This window comes from Panthera pardus, unplaced genomic scaffold (assembly GCF_024362965.1).
Source record: "Panthera pardus isolate Hobbes unplaced genomic scaffold, ASM2436296v1 HiC_scaffold_13, whole genome shotgun sequence".
Classification (NCBI taxonomy): Eukaryota; Metazoa; Chordata; class Mammalia; order Carnivora; family Felidae; genus Panthera; species Panthera pardus.
Window position 1 is genome coordinate 169026495 of NW_026526688.1, and position 17162 is coordinate 169043656.

Genomic DNA, 17162 nt, shown 5'->3' on the forward strand with positions numbered 1-17162 from the left:
TGCCACAGAGAGAGAGGGGCGGGTCTGGGTTTTGTCCAGCCTGACGCTTAGACAATTTGGAAGCTCCTTCTTTAAGAAAAGAATACAAAATTGAGAATATAAGGTTAGGTATAAAAGGGCTACCTGGTTGGAATCAAAGAAGTCACAGCAAGTTAGAATTTTTTTAAAACTGACTAAAAATGAAAACATTATCAAACCCTGAAAAATAATATAACATATTTATTAATCATTTTCCAGAAATACCTCTACACTACCTTTTCCTACATTTTTTTTTTTTGCTGCATACTCCTTGATCACCTCTTCACCCAACAACTTTAAAACATTACCCAAATACAGAGATTAGACAATAAATCAGTCTTTCCTTGATCATGGCTGATTGTTCTACTTTATTGAAGGCAATTTTACCTGCCATTTAGTTTGGAGCTGACAAACCTCACTAAAGTAAAACATACTAGATATGCCAAGGGACCATCTGATGTGCTGGAACATGCAAAATACAGAATTTCACTAGTCTGTCCTACTGCTATAGATTTAGGTCCCATAAACACAGGAATTTTTGATAAATTCTATTTCATGTAATTCTCATCAAAAAAAAAAAAAAAGATGGAGTTTAATTGACTAGAAAGAACTTCTGCTTTAATTAGGTGTCACTGTGAACGGAGTCCTCCACTTACAATTTTATACATTCGACTGACAGTTGGGAGAATTTTCCATAGACTAGTTTCTGGCTCCATATATTCCAAGCTTCATTTCACCCCTTTTCCTACACGTTTCCGGAGCTGGTTTATATCATGATACTACGGTTTTAGGTCAAGATGCTTATGTGTTCACCAGGATGATGAACAGTCATGCAGGTATAATCTGAAGTGACAGAAAATTATGCAAAGTATCTCATAAATCCCCTAGTCAGATCCCCCCAAAATGCATGCAGTTACTTTGACACCACAGACCAGGAGAGGAAGCGTGTCAAAGGAAAATCTGGAGGGGAGCAAGTAGTCCCAGCTGATTGCTGCTAAAATAGCTTATGTTTTTCAAATGTTACAAAACATATGACCATTAGAACTCATTGCTAGGGCCCCAGATGGAGCTAGTGTAGGTGAGACGGGTGTGTTAGCTTTGCTGAAGAGAAATCCACCCCTGGAGGGACCCATTCCAGAGCAAAGTCAGGGAGACAACTTAATTTCTAGGACCTCAAGCAATTTAAAAGCATAAGCTAACGCCTTACAAAGACTACTTTTGTCCCACCTTCAATTAATTTATTTTCTTTTTTTTAATGTTTATTTATTTATTTTGAGAGAGACAGAGAGCATGCACATGCAGGGGGAGGGGCAAAGGAGGGCAGAGAGAGGGAAGAGGGGCAGAGAGAGAGAGAGAGAGAGAGAGACAGAACCCCAAGCAAGCTCTGTGCTGTCAGCACAGAGCCCCATGGGGAGCTTGATCTCAGGAACCAGATCATGACCTGAGTTGATATCAGGAGTCAAATGCTTAACCCATTGAGCCACCCAGGTGTCCCTCAATTAATGTATTTTCTTTGACCACTCTTGTTGCTTTGAAAACTTGAGTATCTAAGCAAAGAAAAGAAAGGATTTACAGCTGGGAAGAAAGATATCTAGGTATTGGTTGCTCACTCTATGACATTTTGATACTTGAGAATATTTTTTAATATTTTAGCTGTAGCCCCAACTTTGATCTGTCCACATTCTATTACCATTTTGGATTCACTTTAACCCTGAGAACTCCAAGCTGAAAAGCTTCTGCAGCAACTAGCCACAGGTTGTTTCTATTCTGGCTTGTTTTCATTTCACCATGGATCTTTGAACAGTCACTGAGCTAATTCCATTTTCAGGCCCATTAATCTGAAACTTCAAATCAAAAGAGAGATGATGCATCTCCCTGATAGGTTTGCAGAACGGCAGCGACAGTGGTAACAGCATCTTAAAACTCCCTGTGCTGCCTCCAGATCAGTATGTGTGCATGGATGGCTCCTTGAATGCCAGAGGAAAGCGTGGGCAGAGGGGAGAGGTGGGGAGGGGAGGGATGGGAGGGGAAGAAAGGGAAGGGATAGGATCCTTTTACTTGGCATTTCTTCGCTGTTTGTCATTAATACTAACAAGCCTGGCCTTCAAGTACTGTGAAATGGACTGAGCTTGTTTTTGGAATCCCCATGTCTTCCACTCTGAGTCTCTCTTTGGTTTGACAGCTCAGTTTCCTTTAGCATCCAGATTTCTCTTTTTTTACAACCCTTCTCCCTTCTAGTAACCTGGTTTGCAGGAAGATATTGGATCTAAAACAAAAACAAAATGCCCATACTCAGCTTTTCAGGTGCAAATGAGCACATCTTCGTGTCCCACAGACATAGTGTTGATCAACACTGGCTGCACATTAAAATTACCCAAGGACTTTTAAAAAATACCAATACCTGGTACCCGGGCCTTAGTCCAGACCGGTAAGAGAAGACACTCTGGGGTTGGACCCAAGCATGGAGATTTTTCTAGCATCTCCCCAGGTGAATCTATACTGTTATTTTATTTTCACAGGGAAAGGAAACATAAGGGAAAATCTGGGGCTCCATTTATGGAATTTCAGGCAACAGAAAGCATGGAAAGCATTTTAGGGAGCAGATGGCAGAGGGCTTTTCCAGCAGCCTTAAAATCCCTTCAGTAGCCGATCTGCCACTGCCATTCATCGATAGAGCCTTCTGTAAAAACGCTGTACCTACAGCAACCAAATTAGAATTAAACCGACCAGCCCAAGTGCCAAGATCTTAAAACAATTCAGTTCCACAACACTGAAAGAGTTGCCTTCATATTTCAATTATGGATTTTTTCAACTATTCTGTGCATGTCACAAATACTGACACCAGAGGTCATTATAAAACAGAAATCTTTCCTTCTCTGTTACTGTTGTTTATTAACAAACATTATGTGAGCACCTGCTGTGGAGATGTGCACGGGAAGTGATTAGGAGATTAGAAAATACTGACAGAAAAAATCCCTCTTTAGCTATAAAATCCTATGATTCTGAGGTAAATCTCTTCTCTGAATGCTGAACACTTTAGAAAGACCTCTTATGAGATAGAATTCTGGAGGCATCAAGGACCAAATTATTCACCCAAATTGTCTCCTTTCTGATCTGTCTGAAATTCCTATTTCTTTTCATTGAGTCAATAGAAGTTTCATAGAATTAGCTTGGAAAAGGTGACGTACGCTGTAGCACCTACTGATCCCTTGGTATATATTTGGTGACCAAATCCCTAGGCAATTTTGTTACCAAATCACCTAGAACAAATCTCTGAAGGTTTAGAACCCTGAGCTGGAAAGTTCTGTAGGGGAAAAAGGGACCAGGACAGCCCAACTCTCTGGGAAGCAGTGTGAACACTGCAGGCCTGGAAAGGACACAGATTCTCAAAGGAAAAGAGGAGAGTTTCAAGAGCATGGTCCCAGAGAGGATAGGAAACAGGGGTCAGAAAGACATGCACATCACAATCTCCACCTACTTCTCAAGTGTCACCTTGGGCAGGCTGAGCCTCTGTGTATTCAGGACAACCTGTTGCTGTTTGAACCTTTTTGTCTCTAAGGCCTTCACTTTACTTGACTTTTCTCCACCAGTTTATACTTGCCCTCTTACAACCTGGCCCCTGCCTGTCTGCTCCTAGTTTCTACCCAATTCCACCTTTCACTAGCTGTCCTACCAATGCCTGACCCAAAATATAGAGTAGGATGATGTCCTTTTATTTATTTTTTTAAATTTTTTTATAACGTTTTAATTTATTTTTGAGGAACAGAGAGACAGAGCACAAGCTGGGGTGGGGCAGAGAGAGAGAGGGAGACACAGAATCCAAAACAGGCTCCAGGCTCTGAGCTGTCAGCACAGAGCCCGACACAGGGCTTGAACCCACAAACTGTGAGATCATGACCTGAGACGAAGTCGAACACTCAACCAACTGAGCCACCCAGGCGCTCCTGGGATGATGTCCTTTTAAAAGAAAGCTGAAAAGTAACCCATGGGTTATTGGGAAGCAGAGGAGAAGTAAGATAGGTGTTGATAACAGGAATTGTATTACTAAGACACTGCATGTTTACATGCATAGTGATGTAAATATCATAAATAGTGATGTCAGCAGTGACAGTAAATGTTCTCATTTCTAGGAATGTATTCTCCTCTCCCCCTCCTTCCCTCAATTCTTGTACTATTCTCTGTCTAGAAAGAGTGTTCAGAGAACATGTGAAAAACTCATAAAGTTTCCAGAGGGGAAAGATCTGGGCATGAGCTTCCTGCTCCTTAGTGGGCAAGACCTGAGTCCAAAATAACGCTTTTATTGTTTTTATGTAGAAATTCTGAAGTTAATGTAATCTATAGAATTGTGGGAACACATATATAGCATATTTTTATGATGTTACTGTTACATGCTACCTTCTCTAAGAAAAGTTAGCATTTGTTAGACTGTCTTTATACATTAAGATACCATTATAACCACACTTAAAGATAACTTATGTTCCAAAATATTCTGTATCCCAAGCTAAAAGCATTAACTCATGCCTGCTTTTCATTTGCTACCTGTAACCCATATAACATAAAGTTGTTTTGAATACACTGCAAAGTGGGTCTAGATTGGTAAAACAAGCTGAAATCAGAAGTCCTCAATCAATGGAAAATGATACTGACAGAGGTTCTAATGAAGAATGGCCAATATGTTCTAGGTATTATAAATACCATAAATAAATATATCTCAAATGAATCAGACCCAAATTACTGGGTCTAATTTTCAAATTTAATTATAAATACAAATGAGTTTGTTACAATCTAATTGAGATTTACAGTTGCCCTAGGTTCAAAAAATTACACCATAAAAATCTTAGTTTTGTTTGCAGCAATAGCTTGCTAAAACACAATAATAGTAATTAAATAAGAAGGAGTAAGATTTTGAGGGGAAGCTTGGTGTGAATTTTCTTTTTCAATGGTATTTGAATTAGCCATGGAAGATTAATGAAATGAATAAAATGAAATGTATTAACTAATGAAATAAAATGAATGTGGCAAATACTCGCATAGAAATATTATTAGAAAAAATTTACAATCACATGGAAATAACTCTTAATTGCTTGTTATATCTCCTAGGTATTACATTTTAGCAGAAACTGCAATGCCTATGCATCTCTACTAGTGGGTTTTGGTCTGAAGAAAGTAATCAAGACATTTGGACAGTGACATCTTCATCGTCTTCTGTCACTTCATTTACACAATTGAATTTCTACCTAAGTGGAAGGTATCCCCAAATCAAATAATGTCTATAATGAATGTCTCTTCCTTCTACTTAGTTCTGCCTCTCAGAGTGACATATCAAAAGACTTCATTAAGTAGCTAATAAATATCAGAGCCTTCCATAGAGTTTCCTATTGTATGTTGGCTCTACTCAGGCTTCTGAATTTGGGAGACACTAGAAACAGAATAAAAGATAAAGAAGATGGGGCACCTGGGTGGCTCAATCCGTTGAGCGTCTGACTTCAGCTCAGGTCATGATCTCGTGGTTCACGGGTCCAGGCCTCGCGTCCGGCTCTGTGCTGACAGCTCGGAGCCTGGAGCCTATTTCAGATTCTGTGTCTCCCCCTCTCTCTCAGCCTCTCCTCCACTCATGCTCTGTCTCTCTCTCTCTCTCTCAAAAACAAATAAAAACATTAAAAAAAAAAGATAAAGAAGATAAGGGGAAAATGTCTACTGTCCTTAATGCGACATCTTTATAGCTGCCTAGGTGCCTGAAACATCAAAAAGATAACTATTCATTAATTCATTCATTTAACAAATATCCATTAAATGCTTCCTATGTGCCAGGCACTATTCTTGGCACTGAAGATACAGGAGTGAAGAAAATGAGCAAAAATCCCTGCCTTCCTAGAGCTTACACCCTTGTGGAAATAGGCTAAATAAATAAATAACAACATACTAAAATACGTATATATTAAATGTTAAATGCGACATGAGGGCTATGGAGAAAGACAAAACAAGCAAAAAGATTATTATGTTGGCAAGTAGAGTTTTCAATTTTAAACATAATGGTTAGGGTAGATCTTCTTGAGAAGGTGACATGTGAGTAAGGATCTAAAGAAGGTGAGGGAAATGAGCCATGCAGGTAACTGAATGAAAATGGCACAGCAAATTCAAGGTCCCTTAAAGAGAAGTATGTCTAGTGTGTTCAAGAAACAGCAAAGAGGCCACTTACACCAGAGGGAAGTGACCAGCAGATGACACAGAGATGGGTTAGGTCAGATACGTTCAGGAAGGACAGATTTAGCAGGGCCTATGAAGGTATTATAATACTTTTCCATGTTTACTCTGCATAAGATGGGAAACCATTATAAATTTTAAAGAAAAAGAAGTGTCATAATTGGATCAATGTTTTAAAAGGGGTCACCGTAGCTGTTCAGTTGAGGCTAGACTGTGTGGAGCAAGAATGGAAGAAGGAGACCAACTAGAGGGGAGCTTAGCCCTGGTTTCTCCCAAAGCTGAGCTTGAGACAATGGATGCCCACAGATAGATTATTCTGTAAAGTGACCCCAAAGGAGAGGACTGGACACTTAAGAAGAGGGAAACAGGGAAATAAAGCCAATTAAGAGCTTTATGAAGCTTAGCCACTGTGAGCAAGTGGGGTTCCATGCAGGGCAGCCTCTGAAGACATACAAAGCTGACACTCAGAATTTTCCACCTAAAAGATGGAGGAGGGAGTTTTTTCCCAGCAGCTCTCATTCTCCACCAGCTAAGTGTTGTCCCATGGAGATGTAATTCTCTTTAATTCCAGTTTTGAAAATAGAAAGCAAGAGTGACTGAGCAAGTTCCCATAGATATCACACCCAGTGGTGGCAAAGAAACCCTAAGGGAAAGCAAGAGACGAGAAAGCTAGAGATATTCTGAGGGGAGGTACCACCAGGTTACACTTACAAGCAGCCAGGTGTGGAAGCAATGGCTGGAGTAAAAAGGTAAGTTGAGAGTATATGAGGTAGGGCCCAAGATTTTTCCCCCACAGGGACTTCAGCAGTAATCCACAATGGTGGGTTGAACAAAAGTCGTGGCAGTGGAGGTGGTGGGAAACTGTCAGATTAGAATACATTTTTAAATGTAGGGCCAAAAATACCTGCTGACCAACTTAATGAGAAATGTGAGGAAAAGAGCATTTTGTGGGGTTTCTGTCAACTGGGTAGGAGAGAATTGTAAAATTATGAGGTTTGGGAGAAGAATAGGGATCTTTGAGTTTGGACATGGTACATTTGATCTTCCTATTAGACAAATGGAAATCTTGACATTTAATTCTGGACTTACAGCACAGGGGAGACATTCAAGCTGGAGCTATAAATTTTGAGGGCCCTGGCATATGCACAGTATTTAAAGCCATAAAATTGTTTAAGATCACCAAGGGAGTGAGTATAGACAGAGACAGAGAAGAGGTTCAAAAATGAAGATATGGAACACTCCATCATTAACATATGAAGTAGAGGGAAAGAAACCAGCAAATGAGATCAGGAAGGAAGCAGACACTGGAATGGAAGGAAAACCAGGAGACAGTGTGCTAGAAGCCAAGTTGAGAAAGTATTGCAAGAAAGAAAGACTGATTAAGCCTATCAGATGGTGCTGATAGGCCAATGGACCCTGAATTTAGCAATGAGATGTCACTGATGACCATGACATGAGGTGCTTGGGGCAAAAGCCTGGTTGGTTTGGATTCGAAAGGCAGACAGGAAGGGCCACCTGGATGGTCACTCAGTTAAGCATTTGACTCTTGATTTCAGCTCAGGTCATGATCTCACGGTTCATTAGCTGGAGCCCTGTATCAGGCTCCTGTGCTGACAGTGCAGAGCCTGCTTGGTATTCTCTGTCTCCCTCTCTCTCTCTGCCCCTCTCCCACTCTCATGCATGTGCATGTTTGGTCTCTCTCTCAAAATAAATAAATAAACTTTTTTTTTTCTTTAAGGAAGATTTAGAGTTCATATGTATGGAAAATCCTTTCAAAGAGTTTTACTGCAAGGGGAGCAGGAAGTCAGAGAATAAGATGGGGCAAAGAAAGTTCTTCTTTAGATGGAAGAAATAATGACATTTGTATGAGGACAGGAATAATCTAGTTAAGAGGGAAACTGATGATCTGGAAGAGAGAGAGGATAATTGGCCAAGCACTGTCCTTGACTAGGTAGGAGGGGATGGAGTCTAACACACTAGCAGAAGTGTGGGTCTCACTTGGCTTGCAAAGCTCCATCACACCAGTGGAAGGAAAGGTAGAATCTGTAGGTGAAAGGCTTGTCCAAGGAGCTTGTTGAAGTTCTTTTCTGGTTGCATCTATCTGAACAGTGAAATAAGAAACCATGAGTGGGGTCAGAAAAAAGATGCTGGAGCTTTCAGGGGAGAAGAGAAGGTATATATTTGACATCAAGGAAAGTGGGGAAGTGAAGAGTAATTGCCAGGTGTCTTAGTCCATTTGGGCTGCTATTACAAAATATATTGGCTGCTATTACAAAATAAACAACAGAAATTTATTTCTCACAATCCTAGAGGCTAGAAAAGTACAAGGCAAGGTGCCAACAGATTCAGTGTCTGATGAGGGTCTGCTTCCTGGTTCGCAGAGAGCAGTCTTTTCACTGCCAAAGAAGTGAGAGCTCTGTGGGGTCTGTTTTATAATGGCACTAATCTCATTCATGAGGGCTTCACCCTCATGACCTAATCACCTCCCGAAGATTGTCCCTTTTAAATGTCATTACACTGAGGGTTACATTTCAACATATGAATTTTGGGAGGGACACAAACATCCATTGTATGGTACCAAGTAGCACTAAGGGACCAGTAGAGGGTCAGGTCATGAGTTTAAAATGACACCGGTCAACCTGGATGTGAACTTTTCTCCATCAAGACCCAGATTTCCAGGTAAAAACACAGCAGAGGCAGAGTTGGATTTAACCAGGGCTGTGGTTTAGCCAATGACTACAAAGACACTGGACAGAGAGAATCAAGAATCAGGAGTGTGTACAAGACAGTGACTTCTCTAATTGCTCTGGAATTAAGCTGATATGGAAGGACACGAGGGCATGAAGTAGATGAGAAAGTGAAAAGTGTGAGATTGATCACAGTAAGATCAACCACAACTGCGCTGCCCCACAGTGATTACAATGAATATCTCCAAGTCCAGGACCACAGTGTAGAATCTTAGGCCCCAGGAGAATTTTTAAAAACTTTTTATTTTAAAGTAATTATTGACTCACAGAAAGTTACAAAAGTAGTCCTGTGTACCCTTTACCTGTGCACTCTCCCACCAATGGTGACATCATTGATAACTATAGTATAATACCCATGAGCATTCTTAGGGTATTGGGTGCCTTGTAATTAGATTAAATTCAATGAAAGAGAGAATGATTCCATAAAAAGAAGTAGCACTCACTCAGTGGTATTCATATACTTGCCCTCTCCTTCATTTGCATCCGGTGCATGGACTTTGAGCCAGATGACCAGACTCGGGGCCAGACACACTTGAGTTCAAATCCAAGCTCCACTTCTCATTGGCTTTGGCATCCTAAGCAGGCTATATTGTGGTATAAGGCTGAAAATTATGCCTCAGTATCACATGCTGCTTTTAAAATGTATGTATCTGGTAAAATCAGGAGGGCCTCAAATAGCCTTGGCTATTTGGTTCACAGACAGCAATACAGCACATAAGGTCATCCATCCTCCTTATCAAAAGGAACAGGCACAGTTCTGGCTTATCCCTGAGTAGTGGCTTTCAGTTCCCTGCAAGCCCTTGGAATTATTCAAATCAGGGAAGTCACATCCTCCCTTGGGAACGAGGGCCCACTCCTGATTACGTAAACCCTACCTCCCACAGCTCCTGGTTGTTCACTCTGCTCCTGAGCACAAACCTGTGGAGCCTTGCATAGTGTGAGGCATCCCTCTCCCCTTAATGAACTGCTATTGGCCCCAGCTGTCCTCTGCATCATAGAAGGTGATCAAAACACATGCATCACCTCTCTCGTCTTTTAATCTATAAAATGGGAATTCAAATACAATCACCTCCCCCAAATCAGATAAACTATCTTACAGTGTCTAGGTCGGCAAATATTCCCTTCCTTTCCCCCTGAAGATGAGACCTCAGTTTCAGCGCAAGAACCACTTTCTTTGCAGTGGCTCTTTCAGAACCACTTTCTTTGCAGTGGCTCTTTCTCCTTTCTTGGAACTCCTCTGGCAATTATAACCTTTACTATTCTAATGATACATACATTATCTTTTCACATGTATCCATTTTCACTGCCACATCACTGCAGAGTATGCCTTTGCTTGTCTATGCCTCAAAACACTCTCTGCAGTTTTGTGATCACAAAAGATGCTCAATAAATAGAAATAATAGCTAACATTTACTGAGTACTTACTAGAAGTCAGGCCCTGAGCTAAGAGTCTTACAATAAACTTCACAATGGATGAGATAGTGATTTACTTATCCAAATAGGGTGGCTTAAACCAACAATTATTATACTTCATGATTTTGTGGGTCAGAAATTCGGGCAGAACTTAGCTGGGTGAAACTTCTGTGTGATGTCAATGAAAGTCACTCAGTAGTATCTGGCTGACAGATGGACTGGTCTGAAGGGCCCAAGATGGCCTCACTTCCATGTCTAGCACCTTGGTGGAGATGGCTGGAAGGCTGGGCTCATCTGACACCATCAACCACAGTACTTGGTAACTCAGGGTATTAAGATTTCTTATATGGAAGGGCACCTGGGTGGCTCAGTCAGTTAAGTGTCCGACTTCAGCTCAGGTCATGATCTCATGGCTCATGGGTTCGAGCCCTGTGTCAGGCACTGTGCTGACAGCCCAGAGCCTAGAGCCTACTTTGGATTCTGTGTCTCCCTCTCTCTCTGCCCTTCCTCCACTCATGCTCTGTCTCTCAAAAATAAATAAACATTTTTAAAAAAAGACTTCTTACATGGAGGCACAGAGCTCCAAAAGCAAGTGTTCCTATGAGCAAGATGGCAGCTGCATGACCCTTATGACCTAGCCTTGGAAGTCACATCATGTCGCCTCATTGGATTCAATTGGTCAAGCAGTCACAAGCCCACCCATTTCAAAGAGAGGGGACATAGATTCAACCTGTTGATGGGAAGTATGTCATAGAATTTTTGGTCAGGTTTTAGTCACTAAAGATATCATACCCACTCTTAAAAAAGTAAATTTGGACTTACAGAGAAATTGAGTAACTTGTCTTATGTCATGCACCAGGGTGACTGTGTTAACCCCTGAGAAGGATGTCCACCAATCTCGCTCTGAGATAGGGACCCTACAGTATCTGCAATACTTGTTTAATTAAGATACCTTACATTGAAATATTTTAATGCTCTTCAAAGAATTCACAGTGTATAAAGAGAGAGCTAGCTGCTTCTTATAGCCCATATATTCCTTAAACAGATACTCCTACAAGTCTGAGCATATAGTTTACAGTAGAGGGAAGATTTATCACTTTGCCAGAGCTAGCATATGGTTATGACACATTTATAGGAGTGATTGAAATGATTTGGAAAGATGTGTCTAAGTTGCATCACATCACCCAAGATTATGAGGCATCCTAAAAAGAAGACTGATTTAGAGGCATTATGGCTAATGTCGTTGCAGTTGAAAATTGCTCTACATTTGCATATACGTGCCTTGAAAAGCAAAAAGCTAGAGTCTGACTTTTCTGGAAACTGCTTAATTAACATGTTGAATATTAGTTTGTTTAATGCATGCCCCTATGGGCAAGGTGTGTGTGTGTGGGGGGGGGGGGGGTGTGAACATACACAAGTGTGCGTGTGTACGTATGTGTGTGTTTCTGGGGGGAGGTGAGGGTAGGAGCCATTAGAGACAATATTACCACATTATTTTGACGTGACTCAGATGAAGAGTAGCAACGTGGCAGTGACCAAAATGCAGAAGATGGTGGCACTGAGAATTGTATTTCTGGTGTGAAATCGATTGAAGAACTGAGGGGCATGGGAATAAAGCGGTCTGATGTGGTAATGAGGCAGTGGAGCTCCTGCAGGCTGAGGCTAGAATCCCAGAGCAGACCCTGCACACTGACTGAAACTTGAACCAACTGTCCAATGCATCCGAACCCCAGTTTCCTTACTTACGAAGTGGAGCTGATAACACCCCAGTAAAGCACTGCTGCAAAAATCGGACTGCACAGACAGTGCCTAGACGCGGGTCTGACACTTTGGGGGTATTTAATAAATGCTGTTTGATGATGATTATCAGGAGACTGTAATTCTTGGTTTCCTCTGATCAAGTTCCATGAACGGCAGAAACATCACCATCAAATTCCCTGCTATATTAAGGGCATGTTGGCACAGGACATAGTGTATGGTAAGAACTCTATAACTATTTTGGTATAAAATGTATGCATGCATGAATTGAGCCAGAGATGGAGAAGAACAAAAATAATGGGGTTAGGGAAATTCTGTGGCAACATCTCCAAGCGGTGAGAACACAGGCTTTGAAAAGAGACATGCCTCTGAAAATCAGCTATGTCCATCCATAACTGTGGGCTGCTAGAAAGATCATAATGCTTCCCTCATGAGTTGTGGCAATTAAAGGAAGTACTGTATGTAAAGCACCTTGCACAGTGCACACACAGAGAACACACTCCAACACTGACTACTGCCCTTGTTAGTACTGTTAACGTTCTAGGTAATGGACCCCATTCCTCGGGTTTCTTCCTCACTAACTGTGAATTCAGTACATTTGTGCATACACTCAATTAGAGCAAGAATTTTGTAAGCCTGTTAGCTTTTACGTGCCTTCTGCAGATTTACAAATCTGGCTTTCTTTTCTTCTTCTTCTTTTCTTTTTTTTTCCTGCTTAAATGTTTTGGCTCTAGGTTCATGCTAATTCTATTGATTGGTTAAAGTCACATCTACTGTTTCTTTAACTTAGTGAAGATGCTTAGTGCCACAGTAGAATGGATATAAAACCTCACACTATAATTATCTATTTTCAACCAAAATAAAATGATTTATATTCTATTTCATCTCCCCGAGCAGTTGATATATACGCTTATATTTAATTTTATTTTTTATTCTCTGTAAAGGCTTGTCTCTATTAATTACATACAAAGCACATTTCCCCCCAATCTGGTAACCAGCTGCAGCATTTCAGTGTTTTCATCACAAAATGTCAAATTCACAATTGATTCTGTGATTCAAAGAAATGGTTGCATAGTCCTCTGAGCTCTGTAATGAAATGTGTTTGTTATATTTCGTATTATACCAAAACTTGACTTTTCCCATTATCTTTCTTTTTAAATTACAAAAGCAATACATGTTCTGGCCTACACATTGATTACTGAAGCAAAGAAAAGTGTTCTCTCAAAGTATTGTATTTCTTAAATGCACTCTATAGATTTTAAGACTTTTCATTCAAATGTTAAGTCTGATTCAATCAATCCCCAGTCTCTTCCTTCCTTAATAAAATTACTGCAGTACTATCTTAAAGGAATATTGTAGAGGATTTTTTGTCTATGAATTTTCCGAAAATAAGTCCATGGATAGGAAATTTATGAGAGAAAAGTGTAAGCGGCCAGCAAACACAAGAAAAAACGTTCACCTTCCTATGTAAGAGAGGAAAGATACCTTTTTCCTATTCCCCTCCTGGGTTCTCCAGATGGGGCTCCCTAATTGGACCAGCAACAGACTGAGAAGAGAAGAAAATCATACAAATGTACTTAATATAAGTTTCACATGAAGACCTGGGGCACCTGGGTGGTTCAGTGGGTTGAACATCCGACTCTTGATTTCAGCTCAGGTCAGGATCCCAGGATCTTGGGATCAAGCCCTGCATCAGGCTCCACACTGAGTATAGAGCCTGCTTCAGATTCTCTCTCTCTGTGTTTAAGGATTTAATAAAACGGAGTAAATTTTAAAGACAGATGGCAGAGATGGACAGTGCCATTCATTAAAGAGCCACTTCTTTAACTCAGATTTCAGGACATATGGAATTTAAATGTCTTCTTATAACACAATTACTTGAATTTGATAGTATTTCAGCTCTTGTCACAAGAAGGACTGTCATTTCCTGTCTGAAACACTTATTAAGTTACAAAAATTTCTCTTTGATCTTTGCAGAGGTATTTCAATTCCAACCTGGCCACCTGTGTTCTACAATATCACTAACAGCATTCCGTAAATATCTTTCAAAGTTTTATCTGAAGGTGGAAGAATGCAAATTCTGAAAGGCAATACAAACCTGTAAAATATAACCGGGCTGCCAGGAAAAAAAATACTGGCAACATATACAGGAAATCCATTTTGCAATCAACCTGGATCTTATCAAGGCTCTGTTTGCTATACAAATAGTGATGAAGTAGATATCTGAGAGGTGATTGGGGTTATTTACTAAGTAATCACCCAATGTTCTGTGATTAAATATGGGGCATTAGCTAGAGTTAATAGAAAAGGGACTCTAACAACTCAACACACATGCCTATTTTATCTACAAAATACTGATTTCACTTATTTAATGTACCAATGAATCCAACACAAAATAAATAGCTAGGCAACTGGTTTCTGTTTGTCTTTAGAACGTTTTAGGAGCAGAGAGGCAAAGACATGAACGACCTGATTACTCAGTCTTGCCCACAGAGATGGAGAGAAGACATTTGTGATTTACAAAAAAAAAAAAAAGAAAAAAAAGAAAAAAAAAAAAAAAGAAAGAAAAGAAAAGAAAAGACCTGCACAGGTTTTGTGAGCAAAAGGAAAAGGAGAAAGTGAGTATCTCTTCACCTAGAGGTGAAGGCAACTGAACCTAGAATGGAAAAGAAAGGTGATGGTTGGTGGCAAAGTGATCCTACATGATCTTGAGAAATCCTTCTCTTCCCAGCATCTGGTCACCAGATCTATAGACAAAACAACCTGCTTTTTAAAAAATATCACTTACAAGTTTTTTCTTTTAATAACAGCGATATATTAAAAAGAATAAAAATTAACTATAATTCTCAACACTATTGTTGATACTACATACTTCCTCCAAGGCTTTTCTCTATGTACAAATCCTTTTGCAGACAATATGCTCCTTCAATGTGCTAGGTAGCCTCCGCGTTTATGCCATAATTTGAGTTAAAATTTAATGCGTTCATTTGATAGTTAAATATGTGGCCTTTGGAATGAGAAACCTGGATTAAAATTCAATAGTTTTGAGCAAAATACTTAAATCCTCCATGGTTTACTTTCCTCAGTCGTAAAATGTGTAAAATATACTTCCTAGGGATCAGGATTCAGTGAAGATTTGGTAAGACAATGTACTTAAAGCACTGCACATAAGAAGATGTTAAGCTCTAGATTAATAGCAGTTATTCTTACTTCATATGTGTTTTAAAATTAACCATGTATACAACTGGGGTGTTCATTTGTGCCGTGTTAATCTTTGGAAGCTGGATTCTGGTACTTCCAGTGTGTATCCTGACCAAAGATGGCTGACACACACTTCTTGGCATTCCCAGGCCCATTAGTTGACAAAGGGAGAAACTCAGTCTGAAATTAGTTGGCACTATTAGGAAATAATCTGAAAACAACCCATCATTTTAAATATGGATACCTCAGTTTGTTCTCTGTATTTCTCTGCCTTTAAGAGGCAGAGGTAAACTCTTCTGGTTTACCTCCCTCTCTGTTTTTATCTTATTTTTCCTTCCCTTCCCTTCCCCTATGTTAATCTATTGTGTTTCTTAAATTCCAAATGAGGGTTGCTGGAGGAGAAGCAGGTAGGGGGATGGGCTCAATGGGTAAGGGGCATTAAGGAAGGCACTTGTTGGGGTAAGCACTGAGTGTTGTTATATGTAAGTGATGAATCATTACATTCTACTCCTGAAACCAATATGACACTATATTTTAACTAACTTGAATTAAAAATTTTTTTAATATATTTTCAAGTTGGCTAACATACAGTATATACAGTGTGCTCTTGGTTTTGGGGGTAGATTCCCATGATTCATCACTTACATACAACACATAATGCTCATCCCAACAAGTGCCCTCCTCAATACCCATCACCCATGTTCCCCTCTCCACCGCGCCACCCCCCCCCCCCACAATCAAGCCTCAGTTTGTTCTCTGTATTCAAGAGCCTCTCATGGTTTGCCTCCTTCCCTCTCTGTTTGTAACCATTTTCCCCCCTTCCTTTCTTGAAAACAGTGTGGAGGTTCCTCAAAAAATTAAAAATAGAATGACTCTACAACCCAGCAATAGCACTATTAGGAAGTTATCCAAAGGATACAGGAGTGCTGATTCATAGGGGCACATGTACCCAATGTTTACAGCAGAGCTTTTAACAATAGCCAAATTATGGAGAGAGCCTAAATGTCCATTAACTTGAATTTAAATTAAGAAAAAAAGAAAAATAAATAAATACAGATACCTAACAAACACATCTTTATTTGCAGATGCCCTGTTTAGGCATCACCTATAGAGATGAAGCATTCACATGATGACTACAGTACCTGGGTTGGGATCCTCACTCTACCTCCTACTAGCCATATGCCCCTGGACCAATCACTTCACTTCACTCGGTCTCCGTTTACTCAGCTGCAAAAAAATAAGTAAAGCTTAAAACAGTGTCTAGCATTAGGTAATTTGTCAGTAGTATCAGCATCATACAGAGCACTTTGTGGAATTTATATCCAGAGAAACACTTCTTTAAAGATTGCTTAGTACCACCATGAGACTGAGATCTAGGTCTACAAAAACGGGTTTTCATGTTTCCACTCATCCATAGCTTATCCATGAGAGTTCCTCTCCCAGTCACTCTGCAGATCGCTGCAGCAATTCCAGATATTCCAAACAGATGTAATAATATTCTGTGAGGGAGGGGGGCATTTCTTCCCATGACTGTCTGTTTATTAGTAAAGAAAACCTTTGCCAGAAGCCCTCACCTGGCTGCTCCTCATATCCCACTGGGCAGGGCTGTGTCACAATGCCTATGGCCAGGGCTAGTCACTGGTAAGGGGAATGACATCACCAAGAATGGCCTGGATTAATAGTGCCTCATCCTAGGCATATGGGAGAGTGGAAAACTTTTACAAATTGCAGGGAGGGATCGTCCAAGAAAAGGAATTAGGGGATGGGGAAAGGAAGCAAGGAGAATGATTGCTTACAGGCAATCCGTAAAATCTAACACCA

General features: G+C 40.2%; 1 protein-coding gene across 2 annotated transcripts in view; it reads right to left on the reverse strand.

The window, feature by feature from the left end:
• GRXCR1 (glutaredoxin and cysteine rich domain containing 1) overlaps positions 1–17162 on the reverse strand; it is a 308216-nt gene that overhangs the window by 170834 nt on the left and 120220 nt on the right. For both annotated transcript variants that reach the window (XR_008421788.1, XR_008421787.1), the window contains one exon: positions 16484–16568. The gene's annotated coding sequence lies outside the window, so the exon portion shown is untranslated. The remainder of the gene's footprint in view (positions 1–16483; positions 16569–17162) is intronic.